Source organism: Chiloscyllium plagiosum, unplaced genomic scaffold, assembly GCF_037043375.1.
Source record: "Chiloscyllium plagiosum isolate Xiang-an unplaced genomic scaffold, Cpla_swu_hap1 HiC_scaffold_36, whole genome shotgun sequence".
Taxonomy (NCBI): domain Eukaryota; kingdom Metazoa; phylum Chordata; class Chondrichthyes; order Orectolobiformes; family Hemiscylliidae; genus Chiloscyllium; species Chiloscyllium plagiosum.
Window position 1 is genome coordinate 50,466,499 of NW_028270174.1, and position 27,074 is coordinate 50,493,572.

At 43.0% G+C, this 27,074-nt stretch overlaps 1 long non-coding RNA gene across 2 annotated transcripts in view; it reads left to right on the top strand.

The window, feature by feature from the left end:
• The window catches only part of LOC148139946 (uncharacterized), a 991,803-nt gene that overhangs the window by 276,746 nt on the left and 687,983 nt on the right, over positions 1-27,074 (top strand). The window contains exons 3-4 of one of the 2 annotated variants that reach the window (XR_015753246.1): positions 13,465-13,564; positions 15,446-15,550. This is a non-coding gene — a long non-coding RNA (uncharacterized LOC148139946). Of the gene's footprint in view, positions 1-13,464; positions 13,565-15,445; positions 15,551-27,074 lie in introns of those variants that run through there. The other variant, XR_015753247.1, reaches the window with a different exon arrangement.

The window sequence follows — 27,074 nt, forward strand, 5'->3', positions numbered from 1 at the left end:
AACGTTCAAAACACACTCTCCTCACGACTCCGCACGTCCAACCAACCAAATCAATATATCCCGTCTGCACTGAGAGCAATGGGGCCACTGGAAACATTAGGGAGTAGACCATCAGGGAAATGGAGCAACACATTCAATGTCTGAACAGGTCAGAGTGAATCCTCCAGTACACAGTGTGTCTTTAATTCTTGTAATCTCTCTTCATTTATGTAATATGCAGCTTTTTTATTCATCCTGAAAAGATCTCTCGTTCACAGGTTTCCACGATATATTCCATCTGTCAACATGTTGTGCATTCCTTAATCATTTACCGACTCTCAACCTCTTCTTGATAACCTGGTTTCCTGCCGTTATTAACGTCATTGTTAAGTTTACTTAGAATGCATTTGATCTATTGACATAAGGTATTGATATGCTTTGGAGATAGCTGAGGACCCGACATTAGCCACTGCCTCACTGTAGTTCTCAATTTCTATTGAACAAATGAAGACTGATTTATCCCTGCTTTCAGCTCAGTAACCAGTCCTCCCGGGTTTCTTGGGTAACAGTTTTAAACGGATAACTATGCTCTTCCATGTCCTGTCAACAAATATATGAGACTAAAATATCTGCTTCAATTGCAGAGTAACAGTTTTAAATGGCCGAATGGCCTCATTCTCTTCTTGCTTCAAACGCTTGGATTGCTGAATAGACTGTTTCAATCTATTCAGCAATCCAAGCAATAGACTCAGACGGTCTGGTAATTTCGGGAGGATGAAAGAAGAGTTAACTTTTCAAATCTGGGAAACAATAATTAGAACCGCTTTTGTTTCAGATCTCCACAATCTGCAGCTCTTTGCTTTATTTTAGATCGGCAAGTTGTGTGCGTAAAGTACTATTAACAGATGACTTCATTTGGGAAGGAGGGGAAGGTGTGATGACAGAAATGCAGGAGATGGGTTAGTTTTAGCTGATGGCCATGATCATCTGAGTTTGCAGGATGGCTTGGGGGCGGTATTGGTGGGGTTTCTCAGGTGAGGAAAATGAGATCTTGCCAGAGATTCCCCACTGGAATTCAGCATCAGACAAACAGATGAGGTGCAGTCAGAGAAGCTGGGAGAATGCAGTCCCTCTCAGCTAGTCATGTGTCAGACACACAAAGAATCCCAGATTGAAAGATTGAATAGAAAAAGAATCAAAATTACAGCTATTTACTTAAATCTTGTCTACGCAGGATTGAAAATACACACAGAGTAAGGTCAGTGGATAAAAATGCAGAGGACAGGAGGATGGCGTTTGAAAACGTATCAGGCATGATGACGTAGTCTGAATGCCTGAATTCTGCTCCTGTATCTTATGGTCTTGGAACAGTTGAAGATATTGAAGCAAATATATCGTTGCATTCAGCAAAACTTTATTCTAGTCAAAAGAAGCCTCATTGAGAAACTATTTGTGGTTCACAAAGCGGAGCAGGGAGTGTATCCAATCACAAACGGATGATTGGCAAGACTAAAACTAGAGGGTAAATCGTTGTTTTGAAGAAAACATAATGGTTTATTGCAGGGATGAGGAGATTTATTTTAATTTCTAAGAGGGTTGTGGGTTTTTCGAATTCTATTGCCCATTAGGCACTCGAGGCAGAGACATTGAATAGTTTTGAGATAAAGATAGAGGTAGATTTATGAACAACAACAGAGGCAAAGATTATCAGAGAATGGGTAGAAATGTGGAACTCAAGACCCAGAGAGATATGCCATAATTATAATGAATGGTCGAGTGATGGATTGAATGACTGAATCACAAGTGTCTTTGTGATTGTGACAAACCGTCTCTGCTCCTCCACAGGGGCCATCATTCTGAGACTGGGTGATGTTTGAAAAAGGTTCGGTGGGTGTTGCAGACTGGGACAGACTTGAGTGGCAGAAGAGACTTTGCCTGGATGTCTTTATGACTCTATTACATTCAGTGACTGGCATTCCCCAGAACACTCTGTACCAGTGATTCCGCAGAACATTCAGTAGCCGACATTCCATGGAATATTGCATAACTGTCATGTCCCAGACAATTTTATATTCGACATTCCACAGAACGTTCTCTCCCCAACATTCCCCGGAACATTTTATAACCGACATTCCCCGGAACATTCTGCACCCATTATTGCCCGAACTTTCTAGAGCCGACATTTCCCGGAATGTTCTGTACTGGATATGCTCCGGAGCATTCTGTAACTGACATCATTTGTAAACGGCCGGCTGTAAGTGGATTGATCAAAAAGTTATATCCCGAGGGGGGAGATCCCGTTCCACGGAGATGGCGACACGGTTTAGACTTCCCTTCAGGCAGTTACTGGGATGAATACGTTTTCAGTGCTGTTCCATTTCTTCCCGACAGAAGACCGATCATAATTTCGACTAAAAGACAGAAATTCCCAAAAGAGGAGAGAAGCCTTCAGGATAGCAAGGTTTTCATCCTCCGTAGTAGGAACTGGAAATAAATGACCGGTGTCTGCTCCTCGAGTGATCGAGTGTGTGAACTTATTGTGGAAGCCATCTGCTCAGATGGATGTGCCTCTTTGCGTGTGGGGAAGGTGGGTACTTGTGTTTCATGACACATTTTTGACATTAATTCAAACTTTCCAGTTGTTATTTCATCTCCAATTAGTAAAATAAATCTCTGAATGTCATGACACATTTGGAAATCTCACGGAGACCACAATCAAACTGAACACTTTGAAATCAGGCTGATATGTAATGTGCCTGCTTCCCTTCCTCACAGTTAACATAGTGACTGTCTACGTCCTGCTTTATAAAGATTGTGGATTGTCTCCATGTGTCAGACGTTACCTGGGGGCCATGGCAGCGGCGGATCTACTGGTCATTATACTCGACCTGATCCTGAGACACATTCCCATCATTTATCGGGAGAATTTTTTATTTCCTGTGGTTCATTACCGTGTGTAATATCCACGCCGTCCTGCTTTATGCAGCCACGGACTGTTCTGTCTGGTTCACCGTCACTTTTACCTTTGATCTTTGTGTGGCCATTTGTTGCCAGAAGCTGAAAAGTAAATATTGCAGTGAGAAAACGGCGGCTGTGGTTCTGGGAGTAGTGACTGTGCTGAGCTGTTTAAAGAACATTTTCTGATATTTTATGCTCAGAAGTCGGTATTGGCTGTCGAACACGCCTTGGTTTTGTGATGCAGCATTCCATGTTTTTGATTCATCTGTCTGGATCACAGTTGAGTTCCTTCACCACATTGTCACCCCAGCTATGCCATTTCTCCTAATTCTGCTGCTCAATGTTGTCACTGTCAGACACATTTTAGTGACCAGCAGAGCCCGCAGGAGACTCCACACTCACATCAATTGGGACGTTAAGTCTGACAGCGAAATGAGAAATCGAAAGAAGTCCATCACTTTACTGTTTGTGATCTCAGCCAATTTCATCCTTTTATGGTCAATGTTAATGTTGTATTCTGTATGGAACCGGATGAGATTTATTGTGCATTCCCCAGTGCATCTAGATTATTTTGTGCGCGAATTGGGCTTCATGTTGCAGCTTCTCAGTTGCTGCACAAACACCGCGATTTATGCCTTGACTCAGATTAAGTTCCGACAGCAGCTAAAGAATGTGCTGAAATATCCCTTTATCGAAAAACATCAATCCGTCACATTCACTGATTAATCAACCTATCCGTGATTTTCTCATTTCAGTTCATTGCTTCAGCAATGAAGCCGCCTGTTTCTTTGATAACAGACTGAGAGTAGTGCTGGTTTGTACAAATTGATCCTACGGTGGTGGGCTGGGAGTGTGGGGGGGGGGGGGGGGGGGCGGGGGGAGGGGGGGCGTCTGGTTACAGGGACGTATTTCAATGTTTCTCTCAACTCAGGGGCCAGTGAGAAAAGGCAGCATTCCACTGACTGTATCGATCACAGCAATTGTAAACAATAAAAATGTTCATTACAAATTTCCGACTAGTAGCGTGAACAACATTGCTGTATGTCTTTGTGTTGAAGAAGTTTAGCTGAAGGGACACAGTCTCAGCCCCAAGTGCTGGGCCTCAGAGAAGGGGAGAGGATTGGGACCTGAGCTCAGTAGTTGGGCTGTCCATGCTTTTACGCCCACCTACCTGGCCTTTGGAAGAATTAATTTCTCTACCCAATTCCCCAATCTCCCTTCAACCGCATACTCTTCTCTGTCTCTCCATCCCTCATTCCCTCTATCCTGCACATCGTCCCCATTTCCTCTCCACCTCTCTCACTATCTCTGCCGAATCTCTCTTTCTCTTTTGCTGATTCTTTCATTCGCTCTCTTACACCATCACCTCGCCCTTTCTCTCGCTCTCCCTATCACATGCTGGATAATCCACCGACTTCACCTCTATTCTCTCCCCCATCTTCTCTCCCCCTCTCCCGTTTCTGTGTTTCCGGCCCGCATATCTATCTCTCCCCGTTATCTCCCTCTTCCCACCACCAACTATGCACTCTCTCCACACATTCAGCCTGTTTACCAGCCGCCTGTCTCTTTTCATAGGGAGAGGGAAGGTCCAGCGAGGGGGAATGCTCCAGAAAGAGAGGGAGGGAGATTCAGTCAAATGGAAGGGGAGGGAGGGAGGCGGCAGAGACAGAGAATGTGTGGCAGGCGAGAGACAGAGTGGAGGGAGAGAGACAGCGAGAGAGAGAGTGGGAGAGGGAAAGAGCGAGAGTTGAAGGAGGGAGGCAGTGAGACAGAGGAGCAGTAGGGAGAGAATGGAGAGAGACAGAGAGAAAGAAAGAGAGTGAAGCGAGAGACAGAGTGGGAGAGTGGAGGGAGAGAGAAAGGGAGAGGGGAGGGAGAGGGAAACAGCGAGTGATTGGAGGGGGAGAGTGTGTGTGCAGGGAGACAGACAGAAAAAGTATGGAGGGAAAGCGCAAGAGAGAGAGAGTGAAAGGAGAGAGACAGATTGAAAAGGAGAGAGTGTAGGGAGAGGGGGAACAGGGAGAGAGAGTGACATTAGAACAGGCGCTGAGAGAGAATGGAGCGGGCGGGGGGCCGGTGGAGAGCGAGAATGTGAAAGAGTGAGAGTTGGGGGAGAGACAGTTTGGGTGAGAACGGGTGGAGAGAGATTGGGGAAGAAACTGTAAGGAAAAAGTGAGTGGGATAGAGGGAGTTACAGATAAATAAAGAGGGGAGAGTGGGGGAGAAAGCAGGGATGGAGAGACAATGTGGAGGTGGAGAGAGTGTGACGTGTGAAGTGTGAACGGGTAAGGGTGTTTCTGGTGAGAGAGAATATGGGGTGAAACGGAGAGTGTTGGAGAGAGAGTGGAGGGAGAGTTTGGAGGGAGCGAGAGCAGAGGGAGTGGAGAGAAAGAGTGGAGGGGAAGAGAGAGTGGAGGGAGATTAGAGGCAGTGGGGATAGAGAATGTGGAGGGAGTGAGAGTGGAAGGAGAGAGTGAGTACGAGGAGGGAGAGCATAGAGGGCGAGAAGGTAGAGAGTGGAGGGGAAATGGAGCGAGAACGAGAGATATAGAGTGGAGGGAAAGAGGGGAGAGAGAGGAGTGAGAGTGGAGTGTTAGAGGGAATGCAAGAGAGAGTAGAAAGAGGGAGAGATTGGACAGAGAGTGGAGCGAAGGAAAGGGAGTATTAATGGAGAGTCGGTGGAGATAAAGGGTGGGCAGAGAGAGAGGGAGAGGGTGGTAGATAGAGGACGCACAGCGAGTATATACATAGTGAAGGAAGAGACAGAGAGCAGAGTGAGTGACAGAGAAAGACAGAGAGTTTGGGACGGGCAGAGAGAATGGGGGCGGGGAGAGGGAGAGTAGGGGACAGAGAGAAACTGGGCGGGTAGGGAGAGGGGGAAAGGATTGAGAGTTTGGGAAGCTGACAGAACAGCGCGCAGCAGACATAACTCACTGAAAGCAACGGACACATGGCAAACTCTAAACAATTTCCTGTTTGATACAAGTACAGGTGAATCCAATCTTTACCTGACAAGCAATGCCTGTCAATGTCAGACACAAGGATTTGAGAAAGGATGGCATTGCACACGACTGGGTAAGGAGATGCCATGACTGCTTCTTCCTATTTCAATAAAGACTGATTGCAGGAATGTGCACTATGCCAGTTATCCCCAATCGTAATCTCCCAATAGACACCGTATCTGACAGGCAAACTAGAGAGAGTCGGTTGCACCCCTTCCTTGCTGGGAAACATTTCGAAAATATTGGCCGATTATTTTGCCAACAGAGCTCACCGGAGCTGGTCATAATGTTCTCCTGCAAAGAAAATGCCCTATAGTCGTCGAAGACAATCATCGGACTATTCTCCTATCACTTTCCAGCATTTAGCTCTTAGAATCAGAAGGCATTGTCAATGGAAGTGTGCACCTCAATGCGTCTTAACCAATTTGGTCTTTCGTCCTTGATCCACCCTGACATGCAAATGGTTTCACATTCCCACACATCCCCAGTATGGGTGCGATTGTACCCCGCTCCTGTGATTTTGTTCTTAATGAAGAAGACAGGGAGAAAACACCCTTCCTCTTTGACGACAGTTCTCAAATGCAGTCGGCAAACAGTCTGTCATTCCAAGACTCTCACCTGTGGAACTGAGGGAGAGTGAATCCAAACACTTTCAGTTTTCGAAGAAGTTAAATGTCGGTACATTGTGGCCCAGTTTTATCATCCCAATAAGTGGAATGAACATTCCGTTGAAAACAAAAACGGAAGCTGCAGCAGAAAGTCAGCAGATCTGGCAGCATCCGTGGTGAGAGAATCCGATTCAATATATCAGAGTTTCTTCAGAAATTTAGAAGAAATCTGTTTTTTCTCAAAACTACTATCAAACGGCCGGAGTTTCTCCAGCAGTTTCTGTTCATGTTCGATTCCCAGTATCCGCATCCATTTACGTTAGCCATGAAAATAACATGGAAAATCCTGTTGTTCCTCATTGGAGAAGATTTCCGTTTGGACAACATGTTCCTGACTCCATTAAAAACCCGGAACTGTGCAAAGAAAATTAATGAAGTGTAAACAAAACGAGCCTCCTCCCTGGATGGTTTGCAATTACCAATCTCTCGCTTAACAGCCAAACCCGCTGACCAATTCCATCACAGAGACTGGTAAGTATGTCATTCGGACGACACTGTTAGTGAATTCAACCTTCAGCCTGCCTCTTCCAGAATGACAACTGCCATCTACGTTACGAAATTAAAGCCGAGGGCATTCATTGTGGAGACATGGGAACAGTCTGATCCCATGCTGTGCAGACACATCCATGTCACCGGGAATCAGCTCTCCTACAACCGGGAACGACTCCCTTCAAGGCTTTCAGTGTCTTGTAGTTTCCCAAGTTTTCTCACTGTCCCGGAGCCCAGATGAGTTTTCAATTCCTGATGTGAAGCAAAGACAATCATATTATTATCTCAAATTAGTTCATGTCCCGAGAAAATCAGAGTTAATGTCCCGGCTCCTTAAAGAAGGGGAAAGTGTCTCGACTGTCTCTGCTCAGCCGGATCGATTCACCCTTCATTCTGCTCTGAGTCTAAAGAGTTTGTAAAAATTCACAAAACTAGAGACTGTTTTTTTCGATTTTGCTCCCTGAACGTTTTCCAACGTCAACCGACAAGATTTTAAACAAAATGTAGAATAAACACAGAGAATACTACAGCAATACAACAGCTTTAGTATTGTTTCACGGAAGACAAACAGAGCTTACACTTTGACAAAGGCACGTTCCTTGATCAGAACTCGAGGACTCTTAAAGTCAAAACATTACCAGACCTGAGACGAATTTGCTGTTGTTGGAGCGAAATCTTCCTCAGCAGAAAGTCAGTTAACATCTTAAAGCAGAAGAAACATAATCTGCAGGATCCAACCTGCGCAGGAAAACACCAATGCAACTTTTTAGACCAATGCCTTAACCACTCAGGCATAATTACCAACCAGCGTATATTGCTTACTATTTCTTATGGAATGAGAGTTCCAACAGGAAAGGCGAGTAATTGGCTTGTCAATGTCTGCAGCATGATCCTACGATTTCCTGTCCCAATGTATTTGATCAGAACGGAGGAGGCTGATGGGAAGTTGAATTGAACTACGCACATTATTGAGAAACAGAGTGAATGGGAAGGATCCATTTCCATGAGCAGAGAGATTAATAATCAGCGCAATGGATCAATGAAGAAAGATGTCTTTGTTTTTGCATCACACCTATCCACACCATCTGGTTCGGTCAATGAACTACTTCTGAAAGAGGTTCGTCATTGGTAAATATAATATGTAAATCAGGGCAGCTGGTTTAATCAAAGGTGAAACCAAAAAGTGCTTCAGATTCTCAGAACTGGCATTGGAAACACCGGTGAGTCTATCCTTAATTTTAGGGATTTATTCTGCTCTCATTTACATCTGGGATGGAGAGAGCTTAATCTGAGGGAAAGGGGTTATCTATTTAAGACACGGATGAGGCGGATTTTCCGTCTTTAAAAGGGTAGGAAATCTGTGATATTCGTTCCAACAGAGGGCAGTCAAGGCTGTGCGTATTGAATCCTGAGATAGACAGACACTTAGTCACTTATGGAATCAAGGACCACAGGAATAAGGCAGGAAAGTGAAGTTGAGGAGCAACCAAATCAGCCATGATTTTACCAAAAAGTGAGCTGATCAGATAGAACAGCTTTCATCTACACCAATGTCATAGCTACCATTTGGAAAATGCCAGAGACGATTGTAAAGGAAGGGATAGCTGGATAATTAGAAAGGATTATTGCATTGAAAGTCAACATCGCGTTGTTAACTGATTGCACATGTGGCTGGGCTACGATCTCTGGGTGCTGCCGTGGGTCAGGTGCCTAAAGCGTCTGTCCAATAATTAGGCGATTATGAGTTCAAGTTCCCGCGGAGTCTGCCAAGTGCCTCGATGTTTAATTGATTAATTATCTCGCAAATTGCCTATTGTTGATCCAGTATCTCGAAGGTGGCAACTGAGCATCCTTTCATAGTTTGAACTCAGTATGTTGTCATTTGCTGCTAACCCATCAGCGAATATTGTTTCCTGCTAATTCAACCTGAAGTCTCCTGCCTCTGTGCTATAAGCGCTTCTCCTTCTCTTTTATTTCTCTTCTTTGATTTACAGTTTGCTGGCAATAACGAGGTGAGGCAGGAGACAATACAGGCTTCCCAGGGAATAATGTGCTAATGGCACAGACACAACGACCTGATCACGCTCATTCTCTATTATGATCATTATTCATTTTACACCAACAGTAAATGCATCATTGCAATTCTATAACTGTGGTGGAATCGATTTTTATCTGATGGATTATTAATTCTAATAAGAATTCTAAATGCTCGTAACATTTTGAGTTCAGAAATGTATCCTTAGCTCAGACCAAAGCGAAAGACACATGATCCAGAGAACATGAGTCAAGTTTTATGCATTTCACCAGGGGTTCAGGGAAAATGTCACTCCACAGATTCACTCTTAAGTTGTCTCCGCTCTCAGACTTTATAAAAAGCTAAAGTGGGAAATGAGAAATACGGACAGATCGACAGTTTGGATTTAAGTTTGCCCGCTTAGCTGGAAGGTTCACTTCCATAAGTTTCATCACCCTAATAGGTAACATCTTTAGTGGGCCTCAGGCGAAGCACTGTTGTTAGTTCTGGCTTTCTATTTATATGTTTGGGTTTCTTTAGGCAGCGATGCCTTTTCCTATGTGACGTCATTTGTTGTGGTAAAATCCCTTCCTGTTCTTTTTCTCAGAGGGTGATAGATGGGGTCAAGCTCGTTGTGTTTGTTGAGAGTGTTCTAGTTCTAATACCAGGCTTATAGGAACTCTCATGCGTGTCTTTGAATGGCTTGTATTAGGATAGATGTGTTTTCCCAGTCGAAGTGGTGTCCTTCATTTTTATGTTAGGATACTAGTGAAAGAAAGTCATGCCTTTTTGTGGAGAATTGGTGTTCATGTATGCTGGTGGCCAATGTCATTTACAAAATACCATGCAGGGGTCATAACAAACAATACATTGGACAAACAGGGAGAAAACTGACCACCAGGATACCACTTGCAGGTCATTTAGGGGGTGAGGAAATACAGGCGAAATACAGAGACATTTTTAATAGCATGGGCTACACAAAAATGGAGGTGAATTTTGGCAGATTGGCCCTAATAACTCTAACATCGTGCATTAAAAGCAATGTTTAGTGGACCTATCAAATCTACATGTAATTTAGAGAGGTGAACTACTTGATAAGGACTTTAGACAGGAGTGTGTCATGTGAATATGCTCAAAAGATATTTTGATTGGGAAGTAAAGCAAGAGGAGAAGGTGTTAATGATTACAGCACAAAAGTAGAACCAAGTTCGGAGGGTTCTGGATTGGACATTCCTCTACTCAATGTGGACAATGAGGAAGTTGTCAAAAATTGGAATACATTATTGAGTTACATTCCACAAGAAAATCGAAATGACCTGACAGGTTTATTACTGTTACATAGGCAGGTATGCAGAAATAAATTGGGAAGGACTATCTTGATTGCATATGATGCAGCTGTAGATGTTGTTCCGTTGAAGCAACATCCTTAGTTGCATAACCATATAAAGTTGGCACAGAGTCAGAAGGAGATCGAGTGCATTCTCCAAGATGGCTTAACTGAGGAAAGTTCTAGTCACTAGAGCTCACTATTGTCATGGTGTCACAGCCTGATGACACCCAACGGTTATGTGTGAACTCTTGCAAAGTCATCGCCGTATACAAAGACTGATGCACATCTAATTCATCTGTTGGACGACTGTGTCGAAAACGTGGGAGAAGCAACTTGCATTTAAGTTGGATTTGCTCAGAGGCTACTGGGACCTGCCTCTGTCAGAGTGAGCAAAGGCAATTTCGTCTTTCATAACACTAAATGTGATATCTCAGTTCACATTCATACCAGTCACATTTCAGAACTGACCAACCAGATCATTGCTGGATTACATAACTGTGTGAGGTATGTTCATAGCCTGGTGATTTTTAATCAATCATGGAAGGAACATTTGCAGCATTTTTCGGACTTGTTCAATCGACTTGGCAAGCTCGGTGGTAGACCGTGCAAAAATTGAATTTGCTAAAGCTCGAGTCACCTTCCTGGGCCATCTTATTGGACACGGAAAAAATAGCCCCACGACGTTTGAAAACGAAAGCAATTGCGGAATTTCCCACACTATCGATGAAAAGAGCAGTAACAAAAGTTTGCTGCTCCACTCACCAAATTGTTGAAACAGGGCAAGATTGTTCAGTGGACAGCAGGTTTGTTCACTCATTTTAAGTACTCTGTGAAACACTGCCTATCATCCTGTCTCTTCCATGCTCCCCTCCAATAATAAGAGTGAGAGATACATGGAGTTTCTCTGCCAATAAGATTGAGACAATCCGATGAGCTGCCTCGGCTGCTTCCCTCCCTCCCACACGCCCACCGAGCCAAACTGTCTCATTTGGTGCTTCTGGGTTTAGCCCGAATCTAACATTTTTTTTCAGTTCTGTGTCAAGCTTTATTAGAGCTCATCTTGCCACTTTACCCTAATCTAGCGAAACTACAGACACCTCTGTCTCCTCCTCATCAATGCCCCTCGCCCATCACAGATATTGTTCCTTGTTCTGTCTGTCTGATTTTTTTCTGGTTATGTCCTTCTCATCCATTCTGCCAAAATCTAATATTTGACCTCACTGTCGTTGAAGAATCCTGCTCCATCACCAATCTCCCTTTCCTTTCTGAATTCCTTGTATTTAGTGTCCCTCCAGGATCTTTCCTTGGCCCTCCTGTTTCTCACCCTACATGCTGCCAGGAGGTGACATCGTCCAAAAGCACCGTGTTAGGTTTCACATGTACACTGATAATGCCCAGCTCTCCCTCCCCATCATCCCTCTCCATTGCTCCACTGATGCTCAGTTATCAAACTGCTTACCACACTCCCATGACTTGATTCGCTACAATTTCCTCCAATGAAACATTGTAATAGGTAAACCCATTGCCTTCAGTTGCTATTACAAATTACTCTCCCTTACCGTTGAGCCACTCCCGCTCACTGGGAACTGTCTGAGGCAGGACTACACTCTTCACAATATTGCTGTTATATCTGACCCCAAGGTGATCTTCTGATCAGACATCCACACAATCACAAACACCGGGATTTCCAATCTCTAAGATGTTGCTCGTCTCCACCTCACCCCAGCTCAATTGCTACTGAAACCCTTTACCCGTGTCGGTGTTGGCTTCAACATGACGAATCCAAATAGTAACTGAAAAATGTGTTGCTGGAAAAGCGCAGCAGGTCAGGCAGCATCCAAGGAGCAGGAGAATTGACGTTTCGGGCATAAGCCCTTCTTCAGGCGTTACAATTACTTTCTCCTAGTTGAATCCAAATAGTACCCTTGATTCCATGACTGACCCAGCATCTAGATCCAGACTCTCCCATGATGGGTCATGTCCTCTCAGTATTTACCCTGTCCCACCTCGACAGAATCCTGTATGTTTCAAAGAGATCACATCTCATTCTCCAATATCCAGTGAGTAGAGTTCTAAGCCGTTCAGCCTTTGCTTAAAGGATAATCCATGAGAACCAGGGATCATCCCATTGTATCTTCTCTGAAATGCCTCCAATAAACTGACGCATTTCCTTAAATAAAGGGAGCAAATCTGCTCACATTACTCCAGATGCGATCTCAATCACACTTTGAACAGTTGCCCTAAGGAATATTCTACTTACTCTAATATTTCATACTCCTTGAAATCAGGAACAACATTCCTGATTCCCTGATGTAACTATATCGTAGCTTCCTGTGTTTCCTGCACAATTACCCCTGGTCCCTTTGTGATGCAGCTTTCTACAGTTTCCACAATTAAATAGTAACTCTGTTATTTTATTACCTCCTCAAAATGAACAGCTTCCACGTTTTCCCAAGTTCTACTTCATCTGGCAACTTGTTGCCCACTTTTCCTATGAATATCTCTCTGTAAACAGTTTATAATCCTCTTGGAGCTTTCCAGTTATGCCTTTTCGAGGAGACACTCCTCATTCTTCTAAATGTTCACTGGGAGCACTGAGCATTGGGAAGCATGCACAATTGTTATCTTTTTTTAGGAATACTCTTTGGAATGATTGGGGAGATCTTACTACCCATTGGTCAGAATGGATACAACTTGCCCATCGAGCTGCATGAGCCTTTCACACCCCATGTCTTATTGATGAGGCACAGCGGCAGCACAGAAGGAAACAAAAGGAAGCAAATCCTGCTCTCCATATCTCACTGACTCTTGGAACATTCTGTACAATGTGTCAAAGATCTGCTCTGTTCAATCATACGATAGCCCAAGGTGGAAACTCATAGAAACCCACGTAGATTTCCCCCTGGATTGAATGCTGACCTCCACAAGGGGTAATGTGTACAGTCATCCAGGGCCAGGGGGTGGGGATGGTGTGAGTTTCCAATCTGAACTGACAGTGACGGATTTTATAAACTTGTATTACAGGATATTACAGTTGGACATTCAGATGGCAATTTCAGTAATTGTAACGCCAAACTCTGAAAGAATTATTGAATTCATCAGGACCTGGATATTTGCATTGTGTGTGAGTATTGTGTTCCAGGTCATTCCCGTTTGCAGCAGAAACGTTCTCCTTTGAATCATTCAATTCTCTCAAAAGATCTCCCCCACCTCCACAATGTGTTCTATAATCCTTTTATGATGAGCTGCTGAGTGTATATTTGAGCATCCTACTTTTTTTTTTGTACACTTCCCCATTACAGCTCCCCTCAGTTTCCTTTACTACGAGGAGAGCAGTCTCGGTTTCTCCAAACCCCTGATTCCCCAATGTCTGTTTGCTGTCTATAAGGTAAACATCAGGATTGTGTTGGAACATTCTCCATTTGCCTGCATTAGTGCAGCCCCAACAATATTAAAGCAAGTGAACATCGTCCAGGACAAAGCATTGTGCCTGAGTGGTATGCCAACAACCATATTCAGTATTTCCCCTTTCCACCCACGAAATAAAGTGGCATCACTGTGTAAAAGTAAAATCAGTATTTTCCTACCAGACCATGGGGCTGCTCCCTTATTCGGGAGAGATGACTGGTGGTTGTTTAACCTGAAGGTTACCACAGCCCAGGCAAGAGAAGAGGTTGAGAAGGAGAGTCCAATGATTGTAGATGGCTATTCTTGATGTGTATTAGCAATACCAATGTCACATGAATAACTAATGTAAAACAAACCCAAACTCTGCAACTAAAATCCCCATTCCTTGAACCATCCTGTGAAATCTCTTGTGCCCTCGCTCAGAAGCCCTGCCAATTTGTGGGGGATCTCTGGTTTGCACGGACCCAGCTGCTCTGTATTCCTGTGGGTGATTTCATCATAGAGCAATAGTTGCATTAAACCTCACTGTCTGTAAAGGTAGGAGACGTAGACGTCTCAATTTCATTTAAGATGTATTTAAAGACACATTGCAATGCCAAGGTTGACAGATCTATGGGCTAAGTGCTGGAAAATGGGATTAGAATAGTTAGTTGGAAGATTTCTTTACAGTACAGATCCGGTGGACCACCGTGCCTTTTCCTGTCCTGTGGACCTCCGAGGCACTTCTTATCAGAATATGACAAGCCACATTAGAAACCAGGTCAGAGAGTCAGATATTCGAATAGATGGTACATGATTGATTCATGTTTTTGGGAGGAAAATGAAACAGTGAGTTTAAACGGGACATTCCGGAGCTCAGGGTGCAGGAATATGTAATAAAAATTGGCTATGCTCAAAGCTGGAATTAGAGAGAGGCACATATCACAGAGATTTGTGAGGGTGGACAAGCTTAGAGATAGGGAGGGTGATGAGACTGGAGGAGATTGGAGGATGTGAGAGATTGAGGTTTTTGTGATACCAGAGGTAGTGAGGGTTCTGAGGCAGGAGAGGAATTGCAGAGATAAGAAAGAGTTGTGAAACTGAATGAGGTGACAGTGATCGGGAGATTTGTGAGGATGGAGGAATTCAGAGATAGCGAGAGTTAGAGTCATAATGTTATACAGCAAGGAAACAGACCCTGTGGTCCAACCAATCCATATCGACCGGAATTCCAAACTAAACTAATCTCACCTGCCTCCGCTTGTATAATTATAACAATTATAATTGTAGTTACAGATACCACTTCCCCTGGAAGTTCATTCCACGTGTATAATAATAAAAAAAATCCTTATTGTCTTTTTCAAACCTTTCTCATCTCTTCTCAAAAAGAATGCACCGTAGTCTGGAATTCGCCTCTCCTCCAGCCACACACCATATCTACACTGTTCACGATTTTATAAACCTGTAATAAGATCAAACCCTCAACCTCCTATCTTCTAGTGAAAGAAATTCCAACCGATCCAACCTCTCCAGATAACAAAATTCCTCCATTCCCATCACCATCCTGGGAAATCTCTTCTGAACTCCCTCCGATTTAATAATGTCCTTCCTATAACAGCACAACCAGAACTGGACACAGAATTCCAGAAGGGGCCTCCCCAACATCCTGTACAACCTCAACATAACGTCTCAACTCCGAGACTGAAAGGTGTTAGCAATGAAGGTAAATGTACGAAACACTTTTTTTTTTTACCACCCTGTCTACATGTGACACAAATTTCAAAGACCTGAACCCTTAGGTTTTTTTTTGTTTTATATCACTACTCAAGGCCTAATTTAAATTAGTGTAAGTCCTGCCTTAGTTTGTTTTATCAAAATGTAATATATTGAATTATTCCAATTCAAAAATCTGAAAACTCCTTAGAATGTAAAGTCAATCGGAGTGCACTTAACAGGGAAATCAGGAGGGCAAAAAGGGGGCACGAGGTAACTTTGCCGAATAGGGTTAAGGATTAGTGTGTAGGTATACTTGCTGAGCTGTAGGTTTGATATCCAGACATTCCATTACCTGGCTAGGTAACAACATCAGTGGCGACCTCCAAGTGAAGCAAAGCTGTTGTCTCCTGCTTTCTATTTATATGCTTGTCCTGGATGTGGTTCCTGGGGTATGTAATGATGTCATTTCCTGTTCGTTTTCTGAGGGGTTGATAGATGGGATCGAGTATATGCGCCTGTTTATGGCGTTGTGGTTAGAGTGCCAGGCCTCTAGGAATTCTCTGGCATGTCTTTGCATAGCCTATCCCAGGATAGATGTGTTGTCCCAGTCGAATAACAAACTTTGCAGGGTAAAGGATAATCTGAAGGGTTTTTATAAATACGTTAAAAACAAAAGGCTAACTAGGGAGAGAATAGGGCCCCTCTAAGATCAACAAGGCAGCCCATGTGTAGAGCTGCAAGCGCTTGGGGAGATATTAAACGAGTATTTTGCATCAGTGTTTACTGTGGAGAAGGACATGGAAGATGTAGAATCTGGAGAAATAGATGGTGACATGCTGAGAAATGTCCATAATACAGAGGAGGAAGTGCTGGATGTTTTGAAATGCATAAAGGTGGATAAATCCCCAGGACATGATCAGGTGTACCCTGAAAATTCTGTGGGAAGCTATTCACGTAATTGCTGGGCCTGTTGCTGAGAAATTAGTGAGGTGCCAGAAGGCTACAGGTTGGTTAATGTGGTGTTATTATTTAAGGAAGGCAGGTAGGACATACCAGGGAACCGTAGACCGGTGACCCTGACATCGGTGCTGCACACTTTATTGGAGGGAATCCTGAGAGATAGGATGTACGTGTATTTGGAAAGGCAAGGACTAATTAGGGATATTCAACATGGGTAATCGCATCTCACAAACCTGATTGTGTTTACTGAAGAGTAACAAAGAGGATTGATGGACCCGTGCGATGGATGTGATCTATATGGACTTCAATAAGGACTTCGACAAGGTTCCCCATGGGAGACTGTTTAGGAAGGTTAGATCTCACGGAATACACGGTGAACTGGCCATTTGGATATTGAACTGGCTCAAAGGTAGAAGACAAAGGGTGGTGGTGGAGGGTTGTTTTTCAGACTGGAGGCCTGTAACTGTATGTGCCACAAGGGTTGTTGCAGGGTCCACTACTTTTCGTCATTTTTATAAATGATTTGGACGGTTAATATAGGAGATACAATTAGTAAGTTTGCAGATGGCACCATAATTGCAGGTGTAGTGGACAATAAAGAAGGTTACCTCTGTTTACAACTGGGTCTTGATCAGATGGGTCAATAGGCCGAGGAGTGGCAGATGAAGTTTAATTTAGATAGATATGAGGTGCTACATTTTGGAAAAGCAAATCTTAGCAAGAATTTTACACTTAATGGAAAGGTCGTAGTGACTGTTGCTGAGCAACGAGAACTTGGCGTACAGCTTCATCGTTCCTTGAAAGTAGAGACGTATTTAGATATGATAGCGAAGAAGCTGTTTGGAATGCTTTCTTTATTGTTCAGTGTATTGAGTACAGGAGTTGGGAGGTCATGTTGTGGTTGATCAGGACATTGGTTAATCTACTTTTGCAATATTGTGAGCAATTCTGTTCTGCAACTATCAAAAAGATGTTGTGTAACTTGACAGGGTTCAGAAAAGATTTACCAAGATGTTGTCAGGCTTGGAGGGTTTGAGCTGTAGAGGAAGGCTGAATATGCTGGGGCAATTTTTTTCCTGGAATGTCAGAGACTTAAGGGTGACCTTATACAGGTTTATAAAATCATGAGGCACATGAATAAGATAGATAGACATGGCATTTTCTCTGTGGTGGGGGAGTCCAGATCAAGAGGGCATAGGTTTAGGTTGATAGGGAAAAGATCTAAAACGGATTGAAGGGGCAACGTCTTCATGCAGAAGGTGGTGTGTATATGGAATTGACTGCGAGACGAAGTTGTGGAACCTAGTACAATTGCAACAGTTATTAGGCATCTGGGTGGGTATGCAAGTAGGAAGCGTTTAGAGGGATATGGGCCAATTTCTGGCAAATAGGACTAGATGAGGTTAGGTCATCTGGTCGGCATGGACGAGTTTGACCGAAGGGTCTGTTTCCATGCTCTTTGTCTCTGTGACTCACAGCGGGGATCAGCTCAATGTGTTTCAGTCTCTTAAAACGTAAATTTTAGTGTGTTTTACTTCATTAAATCTACAACATTGAGTTGGGTGAGAGATTATTATTTTAAATACCTATCTTATGATATTTTGATTAAAATTTTAAATACAAAGTATTGGTACTAATTTAATCTCGAGTCGTGTTTTGTAAAGCAGTAAGATTCTGCATTTTTCTGGGACTGTGGAACGTTAAAGTTAAATGGGCATTCGTACTGTGATGAGCTCTTCCTGTTGGATGTCCGAGATTAGGGCGAGTTTCAATGATCCTGATGATTGTATGCAGAAGTGAGGATGCAAATCCTGTTGAATCGCACGGATCAGATGGAGCATTTGTAAATGGTAATTAAGAAATTACAGGAGCTAGGGAGTGTGATAGCTGTCAGTTTCAGGTAGGAAAGCTGCAGATACAGTCATGTAGATGGGTTACCTCCCGGAAATTCAGGATAGTGAGGTAGGTGGTGCAGGAGTCTCCTGTAGCTATCCCCATGTCAAACAAATATACTGTTTCGGAAAATGTAGATGTTAACAGATACTCCGGGGAATGAAGCACTGACAGCCAAGTTACTGGTACTGAGACTGGCTCTAACATAATGAGTGGTACATCAGGTTCCAAGCGATCGATGGTAATAGGGCTTTCTCTAATCAGGGACACAGACTGCCCTTTCTGTAGCTGACAGTGAGACATTAGAGTGGAGTGGTGCCTCCCTGGTGCCAGGATCAAGGATGCTTCACAGAGGGTGCAGAATATTCTCAAAGCGGAGAATGACCAGTGGGTGTTCGCTGTACATTGGTACCAATGACGTCAGAGGAGAAAAGGATGAAGTCCTGACGAGAGAATATAGCAAATTAGCCTGGAAGAAGCAAAGCAGGCCCTCGTTTGTCATAATATCTGGATTATTCTCAGTGCTGCATGCTTGTGAGAGTAGGAATAGCCTGATGGAGCCGATGAACGAGTGGCTAATGATCTGGTGTAGGGGAGAAGGATTCACATTGTTTGATAATGATAATCTCCTCTGGACTAGTTGACCTGCATACGAAGGATGGAGTATACCTGAGTTGGAATGTATCTAATATCCAGTTAGATAGATTTGCTAGTGCTATTCAGGAGGCATTAAACCAGTGAGGGAGTGGGTGTAAACGCAAAGAGGTAATGAGAAAAGAGGTATATCTGAGGCTGGTACAGTTGAAAAGTTGACAATCAAGGCAGGCAAAGTCAAGGCACAGAACGAGGTAGGATCAAGCAGTGGCATTGCATTTATTTCAATGTAAGAGGCCTGATAGGGAATGCAGATGAGCTCAGGAACCAGGCAATTGTATATCATGGTATTAGAGAAACTTTGCTCAGGGATGGACAGAACTGGCAGTTTTATGTTCCAGGGTATAGATACAAGGTGAACGATAAAATGGGGATAAGAGAGGAGGGAGAGTGGCATTTTTGATGAGGGATTCCATTACAGTTGTGCTTAGGAAGGATACTCAACTTATCGAATGACTGCTGGGAATCCAGATACGCCACCTCCACCGTTTCCCCCTTGTCCAACACACGCGTAATGTCTTCAAATAATCCCAGTAAATACGTTAAACATGACCAGCCTTTCATGAATCCATGCTGCATCTGCTCAATGGGACAGTTTCTACCCAGCTATCTCTGTATTACTTCCTTGAGAGATTCAAGCATTTTCCCCAATGCTGACGTTAAGCTAACGGGTCCTTTTGAAAAATAGTAGCACACGCAGCTTTCCAATCTGTCGGACCGTCCCAGAGTCCGGCAAATTCTAGCGAATAATCACGAGCATGTTTTCAAACCCCCCCACCTCCCCCTCCCCCACGCCATCCCCCGCCCGCAATCTCTTTTCCTCCATCACGGCCAGGAGACCCATCTATCTTTAGTCTATTCACTTTCCTAACACTACCTCTTTGCTTAGAATGATTGCTTCCTTGTACACATCTGTCATTGCCACCATAGGCCCGTGCCAATGAGAGTACAGAGACAGTATGTTCCTGTTGAGGGCAAGGCTGTTAGTTGTAAAGCATGCTGTCTGTCGAGAGAAATTGATGTTCTGGTCAAGAAGATGAAGGTGGATATAGCAAGTACAGACAGCTGAGTTTGAATGAATCCCTGGAGGAGTATAAGGGCATTAGAAGTACACGCGAGGGAAATCAGCAGGGCAGAAAGGGATGCGAGATAACTTTGGGAAATAGATTTAAAGAGAATCCAAAGAGATTCTACAAGTAAACTAAGGATAAAAGAGTAACCAAGCAGAGAATAGAGCCTCTAATATCAACAACGCTGTCTGTGGCAAAGCAGGAGGTCGGACAGATTCTATATGAGTATTTCACGTCAAATTTTACTGTAAAATAAAGGATATGGAAGATAGCGAGTTTGGAGAAACAAATAGCAATAACTTGACAAGTGTCCATATTGCAGAGGAGATAATACAGGATATCTTAAAATGCATAAAGGTGGATACATCCCTGGGACCTGATCAGGTGTATCCCAGATATTTGTAGGAACCTAGGGAAGTTATTGCTGGGCCCCTCACTGAGATATTTATATAATCGAAACCGCAGGTGAGGTGCTGGAAGATCAGTGTCGTTATTAGAGAAAGGTCGTAAGGAAAAGCCAGTGAACTACAGACCGGTAAGCCTGAAGTCAGTGGCAGGCAAGTTGTTGGAAAGGATTCTTAGGGACAGGATTTACATGGAATTGGAAAGGAAAGAAATGATTAGGGAGGGTCAACATGGCTTTTGTACATAAATCACTAACTTGGACTTCAGAAAGACACAAGGTTCCACATAACAGACTGGTTAGCAAATTCAAAGCCATAGAATATAGGGAGAACTAGCTATTTGGATACAAGATTGGTTGGAAGATCATAGTCTTCGAGATGTACAGCACAGAAGCAGACCCTTCGGTCCAACCCGTCAATGCCGACCAGATATCCCAACCCAACCGAGTCCCACCTACCAGCACCCGTCCCATATTCCTCCAAAGCCCTCCTATTCTTATACCCATCTACAGGCCTCTTAAATGTTGCAATTGTACCAGCCTCCACCACTTTCTCTGGCAGCTCATTCCATACACGTACCAACCTCTGCGTGAAAAACGTTGCTGCTCAGATCTCTTTTATTTCTTTCCCCTCTCACCCTAAACCTATGTCCTCCACTTCTGGACTCACCCACCCCAGAGAAATGACCCTGCTTCGACCGATTGACATGTTGTTTAAAATATCGCTTGATAATTGCCATACCATTTTTTTCAGGTGTTATTTATGCCTTTGTTTACTGCCCTCCCCAATGTGATCTTAAAATATGGAGGCGGATACACTCCGACAATCAGTGACATTTTCTTCTTAGAACATCTAGTTTCCTCTCAAATGGATTCAAACGTATTCTCCATAGAACGTATATCATCTGTCAGCATCGGTCTGAGTTTGTCCTTGAATGTTTGAATTACACCACCTTCCTTTACATCCTATTTTCTGCTTGACTATTTTCTGCTTGAGCACTGCGCAATCCTCCATACCAATTTCAATCATTTTAGAGGCCTGAAGTCTCCCATGTCCTGGCCCCCGACACACCCACCAGGCCTAGGTATAGCAAAGCAGCCATTACACAATACCTATGGTTAGTCATAAACAGTCTCCGTGAACAGGTGTTAATGCTCCAAACAAATCATTATCAATTCCTATTTTCCACTGTTAGTTTCTCTCTTTCGGCTCTATCCCGACATCTTGTTTCCTCCTAATTATTGCGCCCCCACATACTTTCTGCATATTGATCAAACTTTTCCTGAAAACCATCAGTGCTAAGGACGGCGTCACTGGACCGAAAATGTTAACTCCGATTTGTCTTTCCAACATCTTTTGGTCTTGGCCCTGAGGAAGCCTGATACTGTGCTTGTGTAATGACCCCCTGCACATAAGACAGAACTGTTTTAACCCTGAAAAGTTCTCTTGTTGATGAATCCCATTAGAATGTGAGGCATTGGCATCGACCTCGTAGGTCAATAAATATAGAAATCATGTGCTTGGATTTGGGCAGCAGTTCTGTTCTGGATATGATAAACAACAGAGAGCAAAATCTTCGTCATTTCAGACGTGAACAGATAGGAATCTGCACAAGCGGTGGAATTTAGTGAATGTTTTTCAGTTAGGGAAAATTCAAACTATTTCTCACTGTAATAGCCAGTGGCTATCAAAGCAAAGTGTTTTACAACCACAAAGACTTAATACTGCGTTTTTTAGTTAAAATATCTGAATGATCTCCCTCCAGTGTGACAGTACAGTTGTGTCAGCAAATGGGTTAACTGAGTGAATCAATTTACTTGTTCAGCTAGCGAACAGTCCTCTTGAGGTAAGATATATGAGCAGAATGCAGGAAGAAATATGGAAAGGTTCTGAAGAAGTTTGACAAAGGGACTGAGGAAGTGTTCGTGTTTCTGTCCGTCTTGAAGTGGGTATATTGTATCTTATGTTTCTCTCTGTAACAAGGGAGGAAATTACAGGTGTTCTGAGCAATGTTTTACTTTCCTCTTTGGGTTTGTACTGGACTGGACTAATGCAGTTCCACCTTTCAACAAGATTGGGAGAGATAAACCAGAGAATCACACAGCAGTGAGTCTCACATCAGTTAAAGGGAACCTTTTGGAGCAAACCCTGAAGGAGAGAGTAAACTGCCATTTGTCCAGGCAAGGTTTAATCAGGAAGAGTCATCACTGTTTTGTTACAGAACGTCATGCCTAACAGATTGGATGAAGTATATTTTATTGGTAAGTGATCTGGTGCTTTAACGAGGGTATTAAATTTGATGTTGTTTGTGTGGTTTTCAACATTGCCTTTAACACGACACCACACTGGAGACAGGTAAGAGGATAAAAGTGAAAAGGGATTTAAGGTTCCCTGGCAAGTTGGATCCAAACTTAATTTTGTGGTGGCAGGAGATACAGGATGGTGATAGAAGGCTGTTTGTGTGATTGGAACTGGTATTCAATGGTGCAACACAAGGATGAATGCTGGGTCCCATGTCGTTTGTGAATGTGTGTAAAGAATATAGAACAAGTTAGGGGGAAAAGAGAAGCAGAGTTGTCGATGATACGAATATTAGCAAAGTGTTTAATAGTAAGGAAGAAGGTCTTAGGATGGATGAGCTCAGAGATGGATTTGTCAAATGTCAAATTCAGATAGGGGATGTTGCAACTAACCATGAAAAACATGAGGTGATGCACATTGGAAGTAACGCATCAACGGATGTCCGTCAAGGAAGCAGAACATCGTGGCAATCACAACTTTATCAGTCAAGACAAGATTTATAAAAGCAGATAAAGTGGTGTCACAAGTAGACAAGATGGTGAAGAAAGTACTTGGCACGCTTTTTGTCATTCGTCAGAAAGTCGATTATCCAAGTTGGAATGTCATGTTGTGGCGATATAGAGCATTGGTGAGATCACATTTACAATACTGATTGCAGTTATGGTCAACTTCTACAGGAAGGATTTAGTGAAAATTGAAACTGTCCACAAATGATTTTCAAGGATGTTGCGGGGACCTGAGGGCTGGATTTAAGCATGGAGATGAGGTAGGCAGGAGCTTTTTAGCTGGAATGTTCCAGGCAGCGCGTAACGTTCTCACCGTTTATAAAACCCTAACGGGTGTGGATAGGCAACTGGCCGAAATCGTTTGCGCAGAATGGTGAAGTTCAAAACTAGAGGGCACAGGTTTAAGGTGACAGGCACTGAGACACACTAAATAAGGTATAGAGAGTGAGAGAATGATAGTTGATTTCCAACAGACGTTGCTTCAGCTCCGTCTTCGGTTTTAAAAATAAACATTTTTTTCGTGAAAGTAGTTTGGTAGTTAAGTCGTGAATTGAACGTTAAGGATACTAAAATTGAGTGATGTACCGATGAATAAGTGAATGGGTACAATATTGTCCAATGCACTATGAAATGGAGAATGCCATATTTCTAAGGAACAATCAATAAAGACCTTTCAAATTAAATGTAATGTTGCAGGACACTGAAATACACACCGAACTGGCTGTTCTGGGATATGAGTCACATTGACTTTTCCGCAGGAGCATCAACTGATTCGGAAGGCAAAATGATATGTTTCATCTATTCAGCAGTGGCGAAACCAATATATATTCCTCCATTCCTATCAGCATTTGACAAGGTGAACATGCATTGCTTGATCGAAACATTGCAGTTTATGAAACTCGTTTTTCTTTTGAGAAACAGAATGTAGCAGTTATTGAACGGCAGCTTTCTCTTTTCCTTTACGAAGGTTAATATTCAAACATTCAGTTGAACTGACAGAATGCTGAATTCTGCAACAATTATTACTTTTCTCTCAGACATTCAGCCTCTGCAGTTTTCTTTTCTTTAGTGATCTGAATGACCTGATATTTATGGGGAAAAGAATGTTGTAGTTTGTCTCACATGCGACAGAAGAATCAACTGAGTGGTTACAGGTGCATCTTAATTTTCCTTTGCAGTTGAGCTGAGGTGGTGTCGAGTTAAAAGTGTGGATCCGGAAAAGTACACCTGGTAAGGCAGCATCCATGGAGTGGGAAAGTCGATGTTTCGAGCATAAGTTCTTCGTCAGGAATGTGGGAAACATTGACACTCATGCTCCTCCGATGTTGCCTAACCACTGTGCTTTCTAGCGGCATCCTTCCTGGCTCTAATATCGCGCATCTGCAATCCTCGCCTTCTCCTCAGGTGTGGTAGTGTTAGATACTGTTCCTGAGATATGACAACATGTTCGTAATGATAGGTTGGATATGCGGTTGGAAGCTCATCATTGATGCAATTCATTTTCCCCCTTCCAATCTGCCAAGCACATGCAGGTCCTGCGCCTCCTTCATTGACATTCCCGAAACACCTGACGCCTGAAAGAAGAAGGCCTCATCTTCCTCTTGGGACCTTGATGCCACATGGGATCAAGTTTCCTCATTCGTCCATCCGTCATATTATTCTAGTTTCATGATTCCAACTCAGCATTGCCCTCATGACCTGCACATCACGTTTCCAAACTACCCGCTCCACCTCCTGTCAGAACCAGTATCTTATTCTCGACCTTTATCTTCTCATCACATTCTCAGCTATCACGCCCCCAAACCCCCTAAACCGCCCATTTATCTCTCAGCCCCCACGGCCACAAATGTCATTCCTGATGAAGAGTTTATGCCCGAATCATCAACACTCCCGCTCCTCGCATGCTGCCTGACCTACTGTGTTTTCTATCACCACACTGACTCTGAGTTATAGCATCTGCAGTTCTCACTTTCTCCACGAAGCAGTATTGTGTAAAAGTCACATTATTGGAAAAGTGCAGTTTCTGTGGTTTTCTAAGTTGTTAATTTCATGTGCCCAATCGGCCCTAGCTGGAGTATTGTGTGTCTTTCTGCAATTATCATTGTAGCAGGGTTGTGATTGCATTGTTAACGGTGCAGAACATATTTACCAGGATATTGTCTGTTCGAAGAGATTCACTTATTAAGATAGTTTGGACGAACTGGGCTTTCACAAAGATGTTCTCTTTTATAAAAAAAAGGAGCTGTACTTTTTCTCAAGGATAATGTGTCTTGATATCTTTTTTTATCAAAGGTGTTGTAAAACAGTTCAGGCTCCGAATCTGATGAAGTGTTACAGAGATGAAAGTGTTCGCTGAGAGGCCTTTCGTTTCTCCGTAAACAGCTGAGGCTTAAGGCCAAAGATGTTATGTTTTAGAAATGAACTGTATAATGGAAAAGGAGTGGTCATTCTGGAAAGCTAAATTCCGGTTTATAGATCCTGCAGCAGTGATGCACTAACTAATAACCTCTCTCCTTCTGCCCTTTCTACTTTTTACCTATAAGCTTCTGTTTCATTTTTACTGTGTTTAAGGTGCTTGTTTTTTTTTAGGATTGTTGTGTATTTTCAGAACAGCATAAGTAAGTCTATTTTGGATAGACTGCGTTCTGTGGGTATTCTATATTCTGTTTTTTGTTTTTCAATCCGTCATTTTGTGAATAATTTTTGTAACTAGTTTACTCGGGTAATTTTCACTGTACGCTTAACGAAAAAAATATAACGTTACGGTCTGGGTTGTCTGCTTAATAACGTTTTGAATGGTTTAGTCTCGTCCATAACAAATTGGAAGGTAGTTGATGAATTAAAAGAGCAACTGATAGGTGCTTGCCTCTTTATTTCGGGTGTTGATTTGGATTGGGTTAGACAATGCTTGTGAAAGCAATGTCTCATTTAGGTACAAAGAGTTGACTGGCTATGGACGATGTAAAGTTGGTAGTCTTACATAAAATAATTCAGGCCTGGCTTCTGGAATTAGCATACATGCTGGGGTTGTATTTGCCTATTTCTGTGAGGAAAGAAGAGATCATTCCCGCAATAGCTCAACATTTAACTAAGCTGGAAATTCCATAAGAATCTGTAGCGATGGTCAATATTCAGTTGAAAATGAAGCAGCTTGAGTTAGACTCGAGAGATAAGGAAAGGACACCAGATTTGAAGCAGTTTGAGATACGATTCGAAGTAGAGAGAGGGAAGAAGAGAAAGCAACAGAACAGAGAGAAAGGGAGACAGGGTTTGAACTTCAGAAATTGGCAATTATTAAAGGAATTCACCTTAAAAGGCTGGAGATAAAGGGTGAAGATAAGCTTACTCTGGAAGAGCATATTGTTAAAACGGCAAGCTTACCAGCTGAAATGACTGATTGTTATGAAGTGGTCCATAAAACAAGGATGGGCTTCCAGAATCATTTTAAATCTGAGGGATCGAAATTGGGGCGAAGAGAAATCCTCATGTGGAAAGAGAAGGTTAAATCTCTGTGAAGATCATTAGGATAACTTATCAGAGGGTAAATCGGGAACTCTTGAAGGGAACAAGGTCTGAGGTTTTCATTACAATCAAGTAGGCCACATGAAGTCAGTGTTGGACAACTATGGAAAGCAATGAAAAGTCAGATGCAGGACAACAAAAGAAGCCTGGATGTTTCATTGGCATGGCAATAGAAAGCACAGTGGAGGGTGGAAAGCTCCATCAGAGTGTACAAGCCGGTC